Genomic DNA, 21,415 nt, shown 5'->3' on the forward strand with positions numbered 1-21,415 from the left:
TTCTCAGCAAAGATTGTCTCGTTATCCATTGCTGCGTGGGGCTATCAAATAGGACTTCAGCTGGTTCGAGAGAGACGTCCTCTCAAGCAGTAGTACAAATAGGGTATTGAAAAGCGAAATGTATATGTGTTGTTTGCACGTAGGCTTATACTTTATGTTACACTCACAAACACAAGCGAGACGGTTCTGCCTGTAGTGAGCAATAATTCCGATTCAAACAAATATCAGATAAAGGGACACTTTACCACCAGTTTCGCGGAAGTCTCTGGCTCATCTTCTAAAAGGCTGGCGCAGCAGAGTGGCCCTGTTTTATGACCTATTTGTGCGTTATTACGAGTTACAATGGAGTAGGTCGGGAGATTATGTAAGTGCCACGTATCAGAAAACAAAGTAATAATACAAAAAAAGATCAGATCGATGTCTCGACTCCACTAGCAAAATGTTTTAGGCTGTGCATTCTGATTCACGAGTCACATATTTATTAGAACTCTCATTAACACGACCCAATAGAGCCAGGTGTCTGATGACCATTTGGAAAACGATTTGATTGATCAAGGATCTTTTTTTTCCCCTATGGAGTTTATTTCTGCTTAATGTGGTGTTTTCAAATATTTTTATATTATTCTATATTATAATACGTTATTTTAGCTAAAATGTATAATACGCTTCATATTAAAGACATTAGACGTATAATAATAATCAATATAAATATGTAGCTTACATTTCTAAATGTTTATCATTAGTGTTTTAAAACTATTTGAATATACATTTTGAAATTAATGCAAACAAATATTTTCATGTCAAACTACTCAGAATTGTTGGAACGGATCAAATGATGTCATTTCAATATAATATTTGGTATGTCTTATTCTTCAGGACCGTATTTGAAAGGGTGAATACATATTTGAAAAGTAGGTTATCAACATGGGATAAAAAGTGTCCATAGCGAAATCTCACCGTTATTACGATTAAAATCTAAGTAAATTGTTCCAAACTGACCACATCTGAAAAATCCTACATATCTGAATACGGAGCTTTACAATCCCCTTGAAATCCATCATTGAACGGGGTAGCAGCGCCCTCTGTTGGGATTTTGCTTAACACAATAACTCTTCACTAGAGTTTAAAAGCTTGTTAGTTCTTGTGATTCTTACCGTCTACAACTTCAACTATAACTGTGATTCTTACCGTCTATCGTCTACAACCAAGAGCAACAAATAGCGAACGCTTTTCACTACTAGAAATTACACGGATAGCTATTTTAGGACAGACATCTCTCTGTTGAACATTTTTTTACAAAATAATAAATGAAACAAGTCAAAATGCACTGTCAAATCTCAATAGTTTTATCTTTTCACGGTCAAGTAACAATGATTCTTTTATGCTATCTTTTAAATGTAGTGTGTATAAAAATACAAAATAAGTAATATTGTCTATTTACCCAAGTTAATAATTCTTCCCCAATCAACATAATCTATTGTTACTTTGTCAAAAAGTAAGGCAATACTACATTATTTCACCAAGTATTCTATTTAACTCCCATTTTATCTATCTATCTATCTATCTATCTATCTATCTATCTATCTATCTATCTATCTATCTATCTATCTATCTATCTATCTATCTATCTATCTATCTATCCTTTCCCTGTATTTTGAAGCCAGAGTGGACATTTATAATAACAAATCTCTCTCTCTCTCTCTCTCTCTCTCTGGCTCTCTCTCTCTCCTCCCCTCCCCATGTATTATTGGCTACAGTTTAAAATAAAATCAATTTAGTGCAACGCCCTCTGCTGGTGGCTGGAGGCTCTTATCCAAACTGAATTTTATGACAACCCTTTCAAACTGAAAATGCCTTTTATTCAGTAGTTCCTGGCACTATCAACGCTCTCTCTCTCTCTCTCTCTTTCACACAGAGACACAATTTCAGAATCCAGTCCTTCTTTTACCCTCTTTAAACTTTACTCCTTTGGAAAAATGTGGAATTTTTACCCGTGGTTAAGATTTGGATGACACAATTTATATGCTTTTTTCACCTGAAACCTCTCTTGTTCTGATGCTAGGCCCTGTACCATTCAGCTCTCCTGTCCATGAATAACACAATATACACATGTTTTAAAATAGAAACTAAATCCAGTTTCTGATTTTATTCCTGGTAAATCCATACTCTCCATTTATACTTCTCCAGTGGGTAGTCTGCATAAATCATCAATGCTCCTTTCCCAGGAAAAATAATCTCGAAGCTGCACCTGCTGTTAAGTGGCAGGAATGGTTTGGGTAAAGCCCATAAATCCAAGTGACTACACAAAAGCATCAAACTTCCTTTGAATCTTAAAATTTGTTAAAGTTATTTGCCTATCTTAAAGGGAGGATGTTTCTTAATGGGACTGAGCCTAATGTCAGTGCTGGCCTTACCATGAGGCGAACTGAGGTGGTCGCCTCAGGTGTCAGACTGTGGGGAGCCACTAGGACCCAGAGTGTAGAAAATAGTGTCTGCTGCTGGTGCATATGCATTCTCTCTGCTCTAGATGCACAGAGATGGTGGAGTGCTGTGCTGGAGGAAGGAGGGCACAAGAGAAATAACAGGCAGGCAGCAGAAAAGGTGAAAAGGGAATAACAGCAGGAGCTGCAGGGAGAGAGAGGAGGAGGAGCCTCTTATGTACCTCTCTAGCACCCCCAGGAGCCTGGACTGATTAACACCAGCTTCTCAGGGAGCTTCCTGTTTCCTGCTGCTTCCCTGAACCCACTTGAGGAGAACAGGCAGTCAACTGAAGTAGTAGGAGCCTGTTAGGCCCTTAAGATGCTGATATCTTCCCTCACTCAGGCCCTGCTACCAGCCTGCTTATTTCTCCCCTTCAACTGAGTGTTGAGAGCTGGCACAGCTCAGCTGGCACAGAACAGCAGTTATGAGTAAAAGAAGAAAATGCCCCTCTGGGGCAGCATTCAGAAAAAGAAAAAAAGCAAAGGAAGCTTTTCTATCTAAGCAGGAAGGAGCTCTCCTGAGATACATAGACACAAATGTTCACAGTGAGCCTTCCGGCCCCAGTGAGGATGTGAGTGGTGAGGAGATGCCTGATCTTCCAGTTAGTCAGAGTGCAGATGACCTGGCAGCTACTGCAGCATCCATCTCTCCATCTCAAATGGATGTAGCCATGCACATTCCTGAAGAAAAGTGTAGATCAGAGAAGAGTGTGGTGGAGGTGCAAGAAACAGCTGCGGTTGAGTTTAGTTCCTTAAGTCTAGATGATCCAGGACTGTGGACCCACTTGAGCAGTAGCCTGAGGGACTTCCTTGTACTGCATGGGCCACAGCAAGTGAAAAACTTCATGTTCCCCAAAGACAATGAAAATAGAAGTTTCCATCCAACACATTACTGGCATGAAATTCCCAATGGTGACAAAGTGGAGAGGTCATGGCTCATGTACTCAAAAACCCAGAATGCTGCACACTGTTTTTGTTGCAAACTCTTCCAGTCTAATGTTTCAGCCACATTGGGTTCTACAGGAGCAAAGGACTGGAAAAATCTGGCTAGAAATCTGGCATGCCATGAGAAGGCAGCAAATCATCAGAGAGCATTCCATAGGTGGAAAGAGCTTGAGATGAGACTAAGGTTAAAGGCCACCATAGGTGATCAGCATCAACAGAAGGTTGCATCAGAGTCTCTTTACTGGCAAAATGTTCTGAAAAGGCACATTGCCATTGTGAGAATGCTTGCTACCCAAAACCTAGCACTGGGTGGCACTTCCGATCAGCTGTATGTGCCAAACAATGGAAACTTCCTTAAAATTGTGGAGCTGATGGCTGAGTTTGATGCTGAACTCCAGGAGCATCTATGAAGAGTCACCACCCAATAAATGTACACACACCACTACCTTGGAAAAACAATTCAAAATGAAATCATACAGTTACTGGCAACAAAAGTCAAACAGAAGATTATGGCAGATCTGAAGTCAGCAAGATATTACTCTGTTATTCTGGACTGCACACCTGACATCAGCCATTTGGAACAAATGACTTTAATGGTGCATTTTGTAATAACAACAGAACCTAATGAAAATGTCCCTGCAACGGCGACTGTCAAAGAGCATTTTGACATTGATGATACTACAGGAGCTGGTATGACAAATGTGCTTCTTAAAAAGCTGGAAGATTTGGGAATTGCGATAGCTGACATGAGAGGTCAGTGCTACAATAATGGTGCCAACTTGAGAGGAAAGAACAGAGGAGTGCAGATATGGATCCTAGAGTTAAACCCTCGAGCTTTTTTTGTCCCATGCAATTCTCATTCATTGAACTTGGTGGTCAGTGATGCAGCATCAGTTTCTAATGAGGCTGCTGAATTTTTTAATGTAATTCAAAGCATCTCTGTATTTTTCTCTGCATCAACTCATTGATGGCAAATTTTGAAGCAACATCTGGGAACATCCTCTCTGACACTGAAACCACTGAGTGCCACATGATGGGAATGTTGAGTGGAGGCGATAAAGCCTATCAAAAACCAAATTGGGAAGATAGATGATGCCATAGTTACCATTATGGAGGATAATGCTATGACAGGAACTGTTCATGGGAGATCAGTGGCAGAGGGAAGTGGAATCACCAGAAACATACATAACTTAAAATTTCTGTGTGGCTTAGTGTTGTGGCATGACATACTGTTTGAAATAAATGTTGTAAGCAAGACACTCCAAGGTGTTGACCTTGATATATCTGAAGCAATGGAACAACTGGACAAAGCAAAGTCATTACTACAGTCTTACCGGTCAGATGAGGGATTTCAAAATGTTCTGAAGAGTGTACAGAAGTTGGCAGAGGAACTTCACAACAAAGCTATTTTCCCACCCATTCAGGAATATCAGAGTCACCGAAGAAGAAGACATTTTGATTATGAGGCACGGGATAATCCCATCAGAGACCCCAAACAACAATTCAAAGTTGAATTCTTAAACCAGGTGCTAGATTGTGCAATACAGTCAGTTGAAGAACGTTTCATGCAGCTCCAGGAACACAGCACTATATTTGGGATGTTGTATGATATGCCAAAACTCCTCACTATACCTGAAGAAGACCTACACCAGCAATGCAGGGCACTAGAGACAGTGTTGACCCATGATGACATGAACGATATTGATGCGAGTGATTTAGGTGATGAACTGAAAGCCCTTTCAAGATACATTTCAGCAGGATCAACTCCAGAGGCTGTTCTGGAATATATGTGCACAAATAAGATGACCACCCTCTTTCCAAATGCTTTTGTTGCTCTATGCATACTTCTAACACTTCCTGTAACAGTTGCCAGTGGAGAACACAGCTTCTCCAAGCTGAAGTTAATAAAAACACATCTATGCTCCGCAATGACAGGAGAGGCTGGCCGGCCTTGCAACCATCTCAATAGAGCATTAGCTGGCCCAGACTGTGGATCTTCAGGAAGCAGTTCAAATCTTTGCAACCAAGAAGGCACGGAAAGCACCACTTTGATTATTCAAACAGATAAAAATGCCAGTGTTTACTATGCAGACAAGAAAAGTTACATTTGGTGTTCAGGTGTTTGAAAGTTACATGTTACTTAACATTTTTGAACAAGGCATTTTAAGTTGTTAGTTCTCCTTTATTGGGGTAGGTAGCAGAGCAGTACCATGAGAGGAGTAGGACAGGAAGAAGGCAGAATTGAGACCTTTCAAAGTTTTAGCCCAAGCGAGGGGACATGGGGGCGTCATTTGAGCTCAGCGCCTCAGGTGCCAAAATGTTGTGGGCTGGCCTTGCCTTATGTGGATATAGGAATCTTCCATTGGTACTGATTGCACACTTTCCATTTCCAGTAACCTCTCCCCAGAACCCGTCTCAGAATATCTGTTTAAAAACAGAGCAGAATCAGTACAAGTTACTAAAATATACTAAGAAAATAATAAATTCAAGTTCTCTTCGTTTGGAGGCTACATAACAGATTCACTGCCCTGCATGTCAGACTGGCTAGAATTTGAAAGAGCAGAATATAGTGATTAAGTCAGTTCTCAATATGATCACAGTCAGGTTACAAGATTCATTTTAAAGGCCGCAAAGAAAAACTGTACCAAAGAAGACAGATTGGTAAGAGGTAGATGTGGTCCACTTGGTAACCAATAATACTTTTTACCCCATCAAAGGAGAAGTGTCAGAGACTCCAGAAGTCCACTAGGGACTTCACTACTGTTAAATGATTTTACAAGGAAGATGCTCAGATTTTACAGTGATTGCAGTATAAAACCCTGTGACAAACCAATAGAAAAAAATGAAATTGTCACTTAAATAGTCACAAAACATAAATACGTCTCTCTCTCTCTCTCTCTCTCTGAGTGTGCATGATTTATAAGTGCCTGGCAAAATAAGCTAATATTTTGCTGCCTTGTTCACAATTTAGACAAGAATCCTATTAATAAATCATATGCAATGTGTTCTAAGGTACTTAGACATTTCTACAAACACTCTTTGTTTGCTGTCTTTTGCTGAAGATTTTCTTTATCCTTGTCTGCATCTGTGTGTGTTGAGGGCAGGGAAGTGGTACAGGGGGTGGTAGAAGGAAATAGCTCAAGAAAATCCAATGCAATCTCATGCAGGCTCCAACCCCTATCACGCTGGAGGCCTCCTGGATAAATATTTCCAACTGCCGTGGAGGTAAATAGTCTATTTCATTTTAGGAAACAAACAACGTAACATCTTCAAGTGTGTAATAATGGAAAATTTCAGAGAGAGAGGAGGCAAAAGGTGAAGAGACAGAGAGTAGATAGATAGATAGATAATCTGAACAATTAGTATGTTTTTTTTTAAATGATGCCAGTGATCTAAGATTAAGAATAGAAAGTAAATAAACTCTAAATAAAATAACTGATCATCTGGTTTGGAGAGATTTGTATTAACTATCTATTCACAACCAATTAACCCCCCCAAAATTTAGAGAAGTTAAAGAATGTTGACCAGAAATGGAATCGTAACTATACGAATATCCAGATTTTCTTTTTACTGAAGGATGCAGTGTTTAAAATTAAAACATGGTCTAAACTGGGGAGAGAAAATTATGTGAGCTGAAGCTACTATTAATTCACTCATACTTACTATCTATCTAAGATGCTTCTATAGCCCTCATCACAATAGTAGCTGGACGCCTCACTATTTTTATTGTATTTATCCTCATGCCGTCCTGTGAGGTGGAGAAGTGCTACTATCTTCCTTTTACAGATTGGGAACTGAGGCCCAGAGAGACTAAAGACTTGCCCCAAGTTAGACAGGAAGTTTGTAGGGAGCAGGTAATTGAACCCTGAGGTTCTCAAGATGTAGGCTCATGTCCTAAGCACTAGCTAATCCTTCCTCTCTATCTTTCCATTTTTCCACCCTTTAGAACATAGGTGGTGGAACTAGAGGTGTGGAGGGTGCTGCCACACTCCCTGGCTTGAAGCTGTTTCCATTATATACAGGGTTTACCGTTTGGTTCAATGGATCTCAACACCCCACTATAAAAATTGTTCCAGCCCCCCTGCTTAAGAATATGATAAAATAATCTTTGGTTTAACAGACCCCAATTGTTGGAAGCCAAGACAAAAAGGAGCATATAGGTTTTGAAATAAAAAGAAGATCTCATTCAATTTTCCTTGCAACTTTGCATTAGATAGTGAAACCAAAACTGATCATTGGAATATTCATCAGATTAAACCATATTTTTCTTATTTATTTAAACTCCTATGTTCCCATTGAAATAACCTCTCACTCGATGTACATTTGTAATCAGAAATTAATTTTAGTGGAGATATATTCATACTATGAAAACTGAAGGAAGTTTTCAGTCTGCTCACACATTCAGATGTGAAGTCAGAAAGTCAGAAGATCTGATTTTATTTGTTTTACCTCAGTTCTGCTGTATACATTTTGATACAGCATTTGTTTATGCAATTTGCTTCATGGTGCTTTGAAATACAGATTTGCTTTCCATGTATACAAAAGCATCTATATTATAGGATACTCCCTGCCAGCCTGTTCAGTGAATAATCTATGGCCATGATACAGTTACTTAAATTTCATGGCACAGGGGAGTCAACAGACTTTAAGGAGTGAGAGGAAAAAGTAATAAACTAACCTACTGTCTGACTGGAGAAAATCTTTCTCTTTTTTTCAGTGGCTATTTCCCCCCTTCTCTTGACTCCACTCTGTAAATCAGTGAGATGGTGGCTTTCTTAATTAGGTATTTAGATACTATGATCATTGGCATCATTATAAGAATCTGCTTAGATGAATGGATGGAATGCTCCCCAGTATAGAACTAAAGCTGAATGATATTTGGAATTTCTGTCCCACAGAAAATTCTGACTTTTCAACATCTGTTTTTGTCCCAAAATGGGAGAAAAAGATTTTTTATTTTTTTTTTGGAGTGGAAATTCTGACCCATTTCGAATCAGAAATGTTTCATTTCAGCGTTGTTGCCTGAAACAGAGCACAGTGACGTTCCTGAAACTGAAACGTTTTGCTTTGTTGAGCTGACTCCGAACACTTCCTTTCCAATCAGATCAGTATCAAAATGCACTTCTCTTGCCTTGTGGGAGTTGTTCTTCAGGTCTCCATGGTGTTCTATGGGCCAGGCTCCCTGGAGGACTATATGTCCCAATGTGCAATGTGGTCCAACTCACTGTGTTGGTTGGTGCATCAGGGGAGTCACATGACTCTGGGGACATCAAGGTGTAGTCCTGCCAGGGAGCCTGGCCCATAGGGGACAAAAGAGGCATCTTGCTGGGTTACATATCCCATCATGCACCAGCACAGCCCATTACCAACACACACAGGGTTTCCAACTCTCACTATATGTTGACAGTGAGGTGAGTTTGACCTGATTCAATTTTTTTTGTTTGTTTTCATTTCAGACATTTTTAACAAAAAGCAAAGGAGGACTAGATTCCCAAAATGGCAGGAAGAACATGAGGTGGTAGAGCTGGTGTCCTCCTTATAAGATTTAGACCAGTGGTCCAGACACTCATGTGGCAGACCCAAGTTCAAATTGCCTTCTCCACATCAGGCAGAAGGGCACCTGGGTCTCCCACATCCCAGGTGAGTGACCTAACCACTGGTCTAAAAGTTATGAAAAGGTCACTACCATCCCTCCACCTTCTCTTCCTCTGGCCATTTTGTGACTCCAGCTCGAAAAATAGAAACATTTTGGAAACAAGCTGTTTCATTTTGACATTAATGGAACATTTTGATTTTTTAGTTCTGTCAAATGTCAAAGTACTGGAATAAGACACTAAGGGAAGTTATGGAATCACCATCATTGGAGGTTTGTAAGAACAGGTTAGAGTCAGACAAGCACCTGTCAGGGACGATCTATGTTTACTTTGTCCTGCTTCAGCATGGGGGTTGGACTAGATGACCTCTTGAGGTCCCATCCAGCCCTACCACATTTGTATGTTTCTATGCCTACAGTATCCATGGATATTCTTGTTAGATATAATAGATAGATCCACTGCCACACACTGTATTGGTAGCATTTTCAAGAAGAGGTGACAATGTGAACCTGGGGGAGTAGGGGGAGATGATGTTCAATTAATGCAAAAAATGACCATTCTCAGTTTCAACAATATTTTAGATGGCATGAACAGTTATGAAGGAAACACACTGCTTGAAAAGGGGAGCATTGTGGCTGTCTCTTATTTCACACGGTTGTAGCCATTATAACCTGACACTCAAATATCCTGGATTTTTACATCAGACTCACAGAAACGTTGCTTTGGAAGACAAGGAACTGGCTATTCAATGTATATGTGTGTAAAGACCTAATTTAATATTATTTTATTAAAGGGATACCGTTAAATAGTAGAGCTAGTTGGAAAAAGGAATTTCCATTCTACAGGAAATTCTGACAGTTCAAAACAAAAAACTATTCCATATGATTTAGTTGGGTTTGGTCCTGCTTTGAGCAGGGGGTTGGACTAGATGACCTCCTGAGGTCCCTTCCAACCCTGAGATTCTATGATTCTATGATTCTATGATATTGAAATGAGAAGTCAAAATTTCCCATGAAATGGAAATTCTAAAAAAAAAATGATGCAGAAACACTGAAATATTTCAGTTTGATAAAGTCAAAACATTATGTACTTTCATATGACATAGAGTCTTAATTATAATATATAATATAGAAATGTAATATTACAATTAATATTCTAATATAAATGTCAAAACGAAATGTAATGGAATGAAAAAGTCAAACTGAAACATTTCAACATTATCAAAATGAAACCTTTTGATGATTCTGAATCAAAATGAGAAAGAACAAATAGTTTCAAATTTTTCCATAGAAAATTCTGTCAAAATCGACACGTTTCTGCAAAATATTTCAGTTTCAGTAAAACAACATTTTCGAATGCAAAACTGCTCCACTGAAAAAATTTCAAACAGCTCTATTAAACAGTTTAAGCTCCAGAGCGGTTAGTAAATCAGGGAGCTTCAATTTTTGAATGCTTGAAAGAGGCCTGATTTCCAGGAAGTGCCAAGCATCTGCTCTTTGAAAAACAGGTTCCTTTACCTTGGTTTCTTAGTCCAGCAATTAACTAATCTTATAATTAGAACGTTCTTCTAATATCTAACCTAAGTCTCCCCTGCTGTAGATTACGTTGATTACTTCTTGTCCTACCTTCAGTGACCATGGCAAATAATTTAACACTGTCCTATTTATAATGGCCTTTAATGTATTTGAAGACTGTTATCAGGTCCTCCTGCCAGTCTTCATTTCTCAAGACTAGACATATCTAGATTTTTTAATCTTTCCTCATAGGTCAGGTTTTCTAAACCTCTGGTTATTTTTGCTGCTCTCCTTTGGACTCTCTCCATTTTGTCCACTTAAACTGTGGTGACCAAAACTGGACACAATACTCCAGCCGAGGCTTCACCAGTGCTGAATAGAGTGGAACAATTACCTCCTATGTCTTACATACCACACTCCTGTTTGTACAACCCAGAATGATATCAGCCTTTTTTGCAATTGCATTGCATTGTTGGCTCATATACAATTTGTGATCCACTGTAATCTCCAGATTCTTTTCTGCAGTACTACTGGCTAGCCAGTTATCCCCCATTTTGTATTTGTGCATCTGATTTTTCATTCCTAGGTGTAGTACTATGCACTCATCTTTATTGAATTTCATTATCTTGGTGACTACAGACCAATTCTCTAATTTAGCAAGATAATTTTGAATTCTAATCCTGGCCTCCAAAGTGCTTGCAACCCTTCCAGCTTGGAGTCCTCTGCCAATTTTATAAGCAGACTTATAAAAGTAATTAATGAAAATATTGAATAGTACCGGATCCACGACAGACATCTACGGGACCCCTCTCAAAATGTCTGCCCAGTTTGAAAGTGAATAATTGCTAACTATTGGTTTAGCATTGTTTTTCAACCAGTTGTGTGCCCACTTGAGAGCAATTTCATTTTAGAGCACAGTTCCCACCTCAGAAGCTTCCCACCTCTGCCCCGCCCCACCCTGTATGAATGTCCTGTCCTCACCATTATTTACCCTTCCACCAATCTTTGTGTCAGCTGAAAATTTTATCAGAACTGATTTTATATTTACTTCCAGCTCCTTGCGGAGTTTGATCCTACACTCCCATTGAATTCACAATTTCAATTTGAGTTTGACTGAACATTGCTACCATTGTATTGCAATTGAATGGAAAGATTTTGTGGTTGAGCCTCTGGACTGTGTCAGTCAAGGGTTCAGTTCCTAGCTCTGTACAAATTTACTGTGTAATCTCAGGCAGGCCACTTAATTTCTCTGTTCCTCTGTTCCTCATCTATAAAATGAGAAAAATAAGATGGGTTCACACAGTCCTGCTTAGCACCTAGTATTATTAGTTAGCTGACATTTTCATAGTGGCTTGAAGATGAAAAGCACCACCTAAGTGTTGAGTATTTATTATTTTCTTATACAGGTGAGCTGGTGTGACATATATACTCCAGTAGAGGGCAGTAGTAGATATATTGTTAAAGGACATATACTTGCTATAGCCAAGTATACTATGTGGGCATGCACATTAGTAAAACATTTTAATGGTGCTATGGGAACATACAACACAGTGGGACAGAACTTCAGCTGGTGTAAATCAGCACAATTCCAATGAGGCTGTCTCTCTGCTGATTTACATCATCTGATGGCCTACCCCAGAGGCAAAAACTATAGCTAATTAAAATAGATGTTAAGGTATCTTGCTGTCTGATTGCTCTATAGAAGCAGGAATGGATTGGATGGACTGTTGTGCTTTTAAAGGAATATGGATCACTTTTCATCACCAGTCACCAATTCAAATGTGGCCCAAGTCGTTAATGACTAAAAGTCATTCCCATTTGATGCTCACTTGGAGAGCAATGGAAAATGAATCGGTGGTCCCAGTTCATATCACAAAAACCACCGTCACAACTGGCACTAACTGGCCACATTGGCTGCCTTACTCAGTGGCCAAGGACCCGGTCACTGCTTCTGTCACTCTTCAAGCTGGTTCTTCCAGAACAAGATTGAGGCCATATAAGAGAACTGTAGCTGACAGTACTCGTAATATACTTGCTCATTATATACTTTACAAGCAATAGTTCTTTCCTACAAACTTCGGACAATTTCATTTTCTATTCAAAGTTTTCCACCTGACACCTTTCACAAGTATTTCATTCCCTTTCAAAGTGGCATTAAAATCAATTTTGTTTCATCTAAACTTTTTGATGAAAAATGCATTTTTCCCAAATGATACGAAAATTTAAATGAAAAAAAAAAGTTTGTTATTAGATATTTTCAGATTTTCCAACAAAATGATTTGAAACAAAAAAGAAGTTTGGAAACAGTTTGAACACATTTTTTTGCTTCAAATTGTTTAACTGAAAAATCAGTACATTCCACACCCAAAAAATTCCAATGAAACTGTGACAGTGTATCCCATAAGGCTTTATGGGGTGGGGGTGCTTATAAATGTAATAATGATATAACTGGAATAGAGTTTTGCTGCATATGCCATGTAACATATCTATGTAAAGGTTATGTTCATCCTAGTTGTACGCAGGCACCATTTGTGTGTTCAAAGTTATGAACACTGGCTGTATAATTGCTTGATTTCTAAGTAGCCTTATTTGGAACATTTGGTCACTTCTTGGGAAAGGAATGTGCTCAGTCAGGAAGCATTTAACAGACAAAAGAGCTTGGAAGACTCCAATCCACATAAGAAGTCTACCTGAGGACATTCAAGGTAGCATGTGGGTATTGACTGCTGCCTACAAGTCCTGAGTCATGCATGGGCATGTGACTTGCTCATGTGATTCCAAATCTCCATTTTGTGACTGGATTCTACACAGGGTGAGGAGGGGGTTTCCACCCACAAGAGAGAGTCTATTTAAACCCCTGGGAGACCCCTCCATTTTGTCTTCAGCTGGCTAAAGAAGGATCCTCTCCACCCCCACCCCAGGATACTTAAAGGAAACTGGAACAAAGGACAGTAACTACAAGGGGTGTAAGTGATTGCTGGACCCAGGCTAAAAGGAGATTAGCCTGTAAAAGGGAGCATTCTGGAACTGGTGAGGATCTTACCTGTATTCAGTTTGATTAGACATAGATTTGCGCATTTTATTTTATTTTGCTTGGTAACTTACTTTGTTCTGTTCTTTACTACTTGGAACCATTTAAATCCTACTTTCTGTATTTAATAAAATCACTTTTTACTTATTAATTAACTCAGAGTATGTATTAATACCTGGGGGAGCAAACAGCTGTGCATATCTCTCTATCAGTGTTATAGAGGGCGAACAATTTATGAGTTTACCCTGCATAAGCTTTATACAGGGTAAAACGGATTTATTTGGGTTTAGACCATACTGGGAGTCAGGGGCGGCTCTAGAAAATAGGCTGCCCCAAGCAGCGCGGTGTGCTGCGCCGCCCTTCCTCGGTCCCGCGGCGGGTCCCCTCTTCCCGCGGCAGGTCCACCGGAGCCCCGGGACGAGCGGACCTCCCGCGGGCACGGCTGCGGACGGTTCGCGGGTCCGGCGGCTCCGCTTGAGCTGCCGCAGTCATGCCTGCGGGAGGTCCAGCCGAGCCGCGGGACGAGCGCCCCCTCCGCAGTCATGCCTGCGGCAGGTCCGCTCGTCCGTGGCTCCGGTGGACCTCCCGCAGGCATGACTGCGGCAGGTCCACCGGCCCAGCCTGCCGCCCCCTAGATTTGGCCGCCCTAGGCAACAGCTTGGTTTGCTGGTGCCTAGAGCCGCCCCTGCTGGGAGTTGGGCATCTGGGTGCTAAAGACAAGCACACTTCTGTGAGCTGCTTTCAGGTAAACCTGCAGCTTTGGGGCAGGTAATTCAGACTCTGGGTCTTTGTTGAAGAAGACAAGAGTGTCTGGCTCAGCAAGATAGGGTGCTGAAGCCCTAAGCTGGCAGGGAAAACAGGGATAGAAGTAGTCTTGGCACATCGGTTGGCAGCTTCCAGGGGGGTTTCTGTGATCCAACCCGTCACAGAAACAACCATTTTTTATTACATTGGAACTTTTTCATGGGACAAATCCTTATTTTTCTACCAGACCTCAGTTTAGAAAATGAGTTGGTGATATTGTGACACACCATCGTGGTTGAAATTGTCTGTGTTTACTGTGTAGCCTCATAAACAGTCTATCTGTATCTCCTGCCCCTCCATTTACACTATGGCCGCTGACCATTCCTAATTCCTTGTTCAGTTTTATTACCCACTTCACAGTATATGGTAATTGGCAAACTCTTTATGTCTTGATGACTCCTTCATTCCAGTGGTCATAATGACATTGCCTAGGGTGGTTCATTAATATTTTTATTAAATACATATTAATAAAAACATATGGAGACTAGATGGCTCACGGGTGGGAACAGTAATGGCCTGTGGAGTATTTCATCTAGGTCACTATTGCATATCCAGCCCAGTTCAGTAATAAGCAAAAGTCATTACTTTCTCATGGCTGTAGAGTGGTTTCGGTAAAATGAGTTTTGTGATCGCTGTTACAGGTATCTAGGTCATACATACACTTCTTTTGATAGTTTCAGGAGAAGCTAAAGATTTAATGGACACAAAGACTGAATTATCTTGTCCCTCCTAGAAGCCACAGATTCCGGAATGGACACTGGCTTGGAGAATGTACCTTGCTAACATTCTTGCTCAGCCTGCTCTGGCAATACGCTGTGTTTTTATTGCTGCCAACCAAACTGCTTTCACATTCACGAAATCCCCTTAAAACAGTCTGAAACAACATGGGCCGGATGGCTAGGGTGACCAGACGTCGCATTTTTAAAGGGACAGTGCCATATTTAAGCCCTCCTGCAGGTGTCCTGACTTTTTCTTAAAAATGGGCAAATTGTCCCATATTTTTTGCCTGTTGCACATGAGTACAGGTGAGTCCTGCTGCTGGCCAGATCCCTGCTCGCCAGCTGCCTGCCCAGCAGCAGTGAGTGGGGGAGTCCAGTGGCTGACGATGGGTGGGCGTGCAAGGCTCGTGGAGGGGCAAAGATGCAGCGCACGGGGCTGGCTGCTTCCCCTACTGATCTGTCAGTGCAGCCTTGCTGCGTTCCGGCTCTCAGTCAGCAAGGCCCCACCCCCCATCCCATTTCTGTCTGCCACTGCCTGAAAGCTGCACGCTGCGGTGGCTGGTGAGTGTGGACAGGCACCAGGTGGTTGTCAGTTACATGTCACCTCTGATGCCCCCCCTCAACCCTTTATATGCTCCTCCTCTCACTGTCTTCTCCCTGCTTTGCCCATTCACCACCACCCCAGCCCCGCTGCTCCTCCATATTCCCCCCGGTGGGGCACGACTGACTCCCAGTGCTGTGTGGAGAGCCAGGTGTCCTGTATTCAGCATCGGGAAATATGGTCACCCTACAGATGGCCAATGACCCTGTAGTCATAGATTCATAGATTCATAGATTGTAGGGCTGGAAGGGACCTCGAGAGGTCATCAAGTCCAGTCCCCTGCCCTCATGGCAGGACCAAATACTGTCTAGACCATCCCGGATAGCCATTTATCTAACCTACTCTAAAATATCTCCAGAGATGGAGATTCCGTAACCTCCCTAGGCAATTTATTCCAGTGTTTAACCACCCTGACAGTTAGGAACTTTTTCCTAATGTCCAACCTAAACCTCCCTTGCTGCAGTTTAAGCCCATTTTTTCTTGTTCTATCCTTAGAGGCTAAGATAAACAAGTTTTCTCCCTCCTCCTTATGACACCCTTTTAGATACCTGAAAACTGCTATCATGTCCCCTCTCAGTCTTCTCTTTTCTAAACTAAACAAACTCAGTTCTTTCAGCCTTCCTTCATAGGTCATGTTCTCTAGACCTTTAATCATTCTTGATGCTCTTCTCTGGACCCTTTCCAATTTCTCCACATCTTTCTTGAAATGTGGTGCCCAGAACTAGACACACTACTCCAGTTGATGCCTAACCAGTGCAGAGTAGAGCGGAAGAATGATTTCTCATCTCTAGCTCACAACACACAGGCATAAGTGAGGAGGCATGAGCACCAGCCAGTATAGTTGAGCAGGCATGAGAGAGGAACACTGTAAAGGGATGGCAGAACATGGGAATGCTGATATGGGATGCCATCAGTAAAGAATTAAAGGATGGTAGCATAATTAATAACAATTAACCTGCTTTTGTGGAAAATAGGTCTTGCCAAACAAACTTGATATTGGGTAACATTTTCCAAAGCACTGAGATTCACAGACTGTAAGGCCAGAAGGGACCATTGTGATCATCTAGTCTGACATCCTGCATAAGTCAGGCTGCATAACTTCCCTGAGTTAATTCTTGATTCAAATCCTGTTGCTCTGGTTGAATTAGACCAGTGGGTCTCAATCTTTCCACACTACTGTACCCCTTTCAGGAGTCGGATTTGTCACCTAACTTAAAAACTACTTGCTTACAAAATCAGACATAAAAATACAAGTGTCAAAGCCCAGTGTTACTGAGAAATTGTGTACTTTCTCATTTTGTCTGTATGAAATTGTAGTTTGTACTGACTTAGCTAGTGCTTTTTATGCAGACTGTTGCAAAACTAGGCAAATATTTAGATCACTTGATGTACCCGCTGGACGACCTCTGAGTACTCCCAGGGGTATGCGTACCCATGGTTGAGAACCACTGAATTCGAGCATATCTTTTAAACAAACATCCAGTCTTGATTTTAAAACTTCCCGTGATGGAGAATCCACCACAACACTTGGTCGGTTGTTCCAACAGTTAATTATCCTTGCTGTCAAAAATGTGTACCTTATTTTTTGTCTGAATTTGTCTAGCTGCAACTTCCAGCCATTGGATCTTGTTTTACCGTTGTCTGCTAGATTGAAGAGATCTCTAGTATCATATTTCTGTTCCCCATGTAGGTACTTATAGAATGGGATCAAGCCACCTCTTAACTTTCTCTTTGTTTGGTAAAATCGATTGAACTCCTTGAGTCTATCACTAAGAGGCATGTTTTCTAATCCTTTAATCATTCTCATGACTCTTCTATTAATCCTCTCTAATTTTTCAACATCCTTCTTGAACTGAACACAGTATTCCAGCAGTGATTGCACTGTTGCCAAATATAGAGGTAATGTAACCTCTTTACCCCGTGCAACATTCCCATTTATACATCCAAGGATCGCATTAGCACTTTTGGCCACAGCGTTGCATTGAGAGTTAGGTATCTAGGCACTTTTGAAAATCCCATTACATATCTATTTGCATCTTTACATGCCTAAGTATCTTTAAAAATCTGAATCCTAAAATATATGCATTGTTTTGATCATTTTTTTAAGAGATTACAAATTTGGCAGATAAAGATAACTGTGTTGACATAATGGACTTCTGTAAGGCATCTTAACTTAGTACCGTACAATATTCTGATTAAAAAATTAGCACTATACAAAATCAATGAAGCATATATTAGATGGATTACAAAATATCTAACTCACAAATCTCAAAAAAGTAATTGTAAATGGGGAATTGTTGTCCTACAGGAGCATTTCCAGTGGGGTCCCTCAGGGATACGTTCTTAACCCAATGCTTTTAAATATCTATGATCGGGAAGAAAAAAAATATATAGCTTGCAAAGTTTGCACATTACACAAAAGTTGGTGGAATGGTAAATAATAAGAACAAGTCAGTGTAACCAAATGATCTAGATCTCATGTTAATATGGGGTCGCTACATGCATTTTCATACAGCTAAATGCCAGGTCATACACCTAGAAACCAAGAATGTAGGTCACACACATTCAATATGGGGGACTGTAGTTTGGAAAGGAGTGACTCAGAAAAGGACTTAGGGGTCATGGTGAATAAACCACTGAACAGTAACTCCCTGGTTGAGGAGGAGTCTAAGAAAGCAAATGCTATTCTTGGTGTATAAGCAGGGGAATATCAAACAGAACTAAGGAGATGTTATTAGCACTTTATACAGCATTAGTGAGGCCACTTCCGGAAGTTCTGGTGTCCACACTTTAAAAAAGATGTAGACCAGTTGGAAAGGATGAAGAAAAGAGCTACAAGAGTGATTCAAGGTTTGGGTAACCTGCCTTCCAGTGAGAGACTAAAGACACTCAATTATTTAGCTCAATAAAGGGAAGGTTAAGAGGTGACTTGGCCATGGAACGTAAGCAGCTACACGGGGAAGAGATTTCTGACAGTAGAGAGCTCTTGAACCTAATAGACAAAGCCATAGCAAGATCCAAAGGCTAGAAGCTGAAGCTGGACAAATTCACACTAGAAATGATGTGCAAATATTTTACAGTGAGGGTAATTAACCATTGGAAAAAAACTTACCTAGGATTGTGATGGATTCTCCAAAACTTGAAGTCTTTAAATCAAGATTGGATACCTTTCGAAAAGATATGTTCTAGCTCAACCAGAAATGATGGGCTTGAAACAGGAACCGCTTGGTGAAATTTGTGGTATGTGTTTTGCAGTAAGTCAGACTTGATGATCATAATGGTCCCTCTTGGCCTTAAAATCTAGGCGCTCCCATCTAGTGTACACTTCCTGACATCCTCATAAAGGCATTCTGGCTGAGTCAGCCAGAATGCTGCATGGGTGTTCCCAATGAGGCCTGGACTCTCTAATTATTCCCAATGTGGCCTTTTATTTAACAGCCCTATTACAACTCCAAATAAATACTTTCTTTTTAAAAAAAATATTACCCGATCATCTGATATCGGCTCTGCCCAGTCCTCCAATTGCCTTGCTCAAATAGCACAGTTTGAAGAGAGGCTTAGTATCTTCATTTTTCAAGCAAAGTCGTTCTGTCCTATTTCAAAAAGTCTTGTCCTGCTACATCAAAATTCCCTGCTGCCCCCTTGTGCACAGGATGACTTTCATGTTTTAATTCAAAATAGAAGTAGTATTGAAAATTGGGGGCCATTTGTTTTAACACTGACTGCTAGAGTCAGTGAATATCGATGCCAATCAAAAGGCACAGGTATTAAACTCTATCCCAGCCCCTGGCATTTGAGCTGGGTCAGAGTTATTGCCCCTCCTGTGTGTCTCGCCATGATTCTGCTCCCCCTTCAGTTACATCAATGTTAGAAACCGAACAAGACTATGTGCTGTTTGAGCCATTGAATTCAGTGCTGCTGATATTCATACTCTGGGAGCAGGGCCATCATTTCAGAAAAATACTGGGGGAGATGTGGGAGCTGTCAGCATATGGGACAGTATATGTGACTCTATTATATCCTGCAAAGCTGAGGCAGCAGGGGAAATGGAAGACATAATGGAGCAAACAGACCCATGAAAAGTCAGCGGAGGTGGGGAGGGGATGCAAACTAAGATTGGGAGAGGAAGGGAGATAATTGCCCCCATTCTCCATAGCAAATGATGCCCGAGCCTGGAAGAGCTCCATGAAATGGAAAAATAGGCTGCTTTAAAAAGAGGAGGACCCTCCAGTGGAGCACACAATGCCAGTCATAATTTAGTTTATGCTGAACAGGAAAGCAAAGTTAAACTCTCTCTTTTATGCAGGGGCCACCATGTAGTCCTGATGCTGAGCAAGTGGAAAGGGGATGCTGTCTGGGAAACTGTACTTTGAAACATTAAATAGAAAAGAGGAGATACTTCAATGATGAGATTGTTATGTTCCAGTTAATGGGCATTCCTTAAATGAAAGCCCTGGGACTCAGTAGTGATAGGCCAATGTCTCTAATGATATTTAATGTTAATGTACTTAACTATGAGATTCATTGATCATGTCTGCACAAGCTACGCATTCACACACAGCTCACTGAGCTGCCAAAGTATTGGCCCATCCTGCACTGGGCAGAGGGTGTAATCTGGGATGGATGATCTTGGGCCAGTCTTTTCTTTGGTTCTTTCAAAAGAGTGTTCAGGAATCCGGAGGGGATGTCCCTGCTTGTGCTATATCACCAGTTCAAAGACAGTTACATCACAAAACCACAGGCCTCGAGCCAAACTGTGTTGATATCTCTGCACATTGTGAGTGAAACACTGGCCCCACTGAAGTCAATGGGGGTTTTGCCATTGATTTCCATGGGGGCAGGATTTTACCTTATACCTGCTGGGCTCAATCCTGCTAACTTCTGACCATCCTGGATGCCCATTAGATTGGGAGTTGAGAGTGCTCACCGTTTCATAGGATCAGGTTCCCCCTTGTGTTCTATTACTTACCTGGCCTAAGGCCTCATATGTTCTCTGCACTTTGCTGCTGCTGCTGGTCCGCGACAAAACATTTTCATGTGTTATTCTGATGGCTTCCATGATGTCACATCAAAGACTCCCTTTGGCTGCACTGGGCGTTGGATCAGGCCCCTCAAAACACGGCAGCTAGAATTTCAAACAGTGCATGCACAAAGCAGAGCACACACATTTGCATACACCTTGTTGCTCAGAGGCCAATTCTGATGCAGCTGGATGGCCCCTCCCCTTCTACTTTGCACACACGTATACAGGCACAGGTGTACAAATCAGAGATTGCTTCTATATATTGGCATTTAACGCATGTAAAAGTGAACATGCGCTTTGTAAATCTGCCTGCAAATCTCTCTTGGTGTTCTTGTTTTCCTGTGGATAGGGAGCATGACTTATATCCCAATGTGAAATGAATGAGCTCAGCTCATCCCTGGTGTACCTGCCCTGAACTCACACCAGCAATGAATTTGGCCCACTGATCTCCTTCTGATTCTCTGGTACATACCAAAGGGCAGGGACTCACAGACCTGAACCTGGAGAAAAGCAGTTAGCCTACAGAAGTGCTATTTCCCAGTGAATTGTGCTCTTCATCATTCATTAGCAAGGCTCTGATTTTGGCATGTAAGTCATGGTGTTCATGGTAATTGTGAATTTTAATAAAGTCTGTGACCTGCACAACAGTGGCTCCCGTGAGCCTGGCTTCCCGCTCCAGTCATTGCCCACAAGGTCGCAGTGCC

This window comes from Mauremys mutica, chromosome 3 (assembly GCF_020497125.1).
Source record: "Mauremys mutica isolate MM-2020 ecotype Southern chromosome 3, ASM2049712v1, whole genome shotgun sequence".
NCBI classification, from domain to species: domain Eukaryota; kingdom Metazoa; phylum Chordata; order Testudines; family Geoemydidae; genus Mauremys; species Mauremys mutica.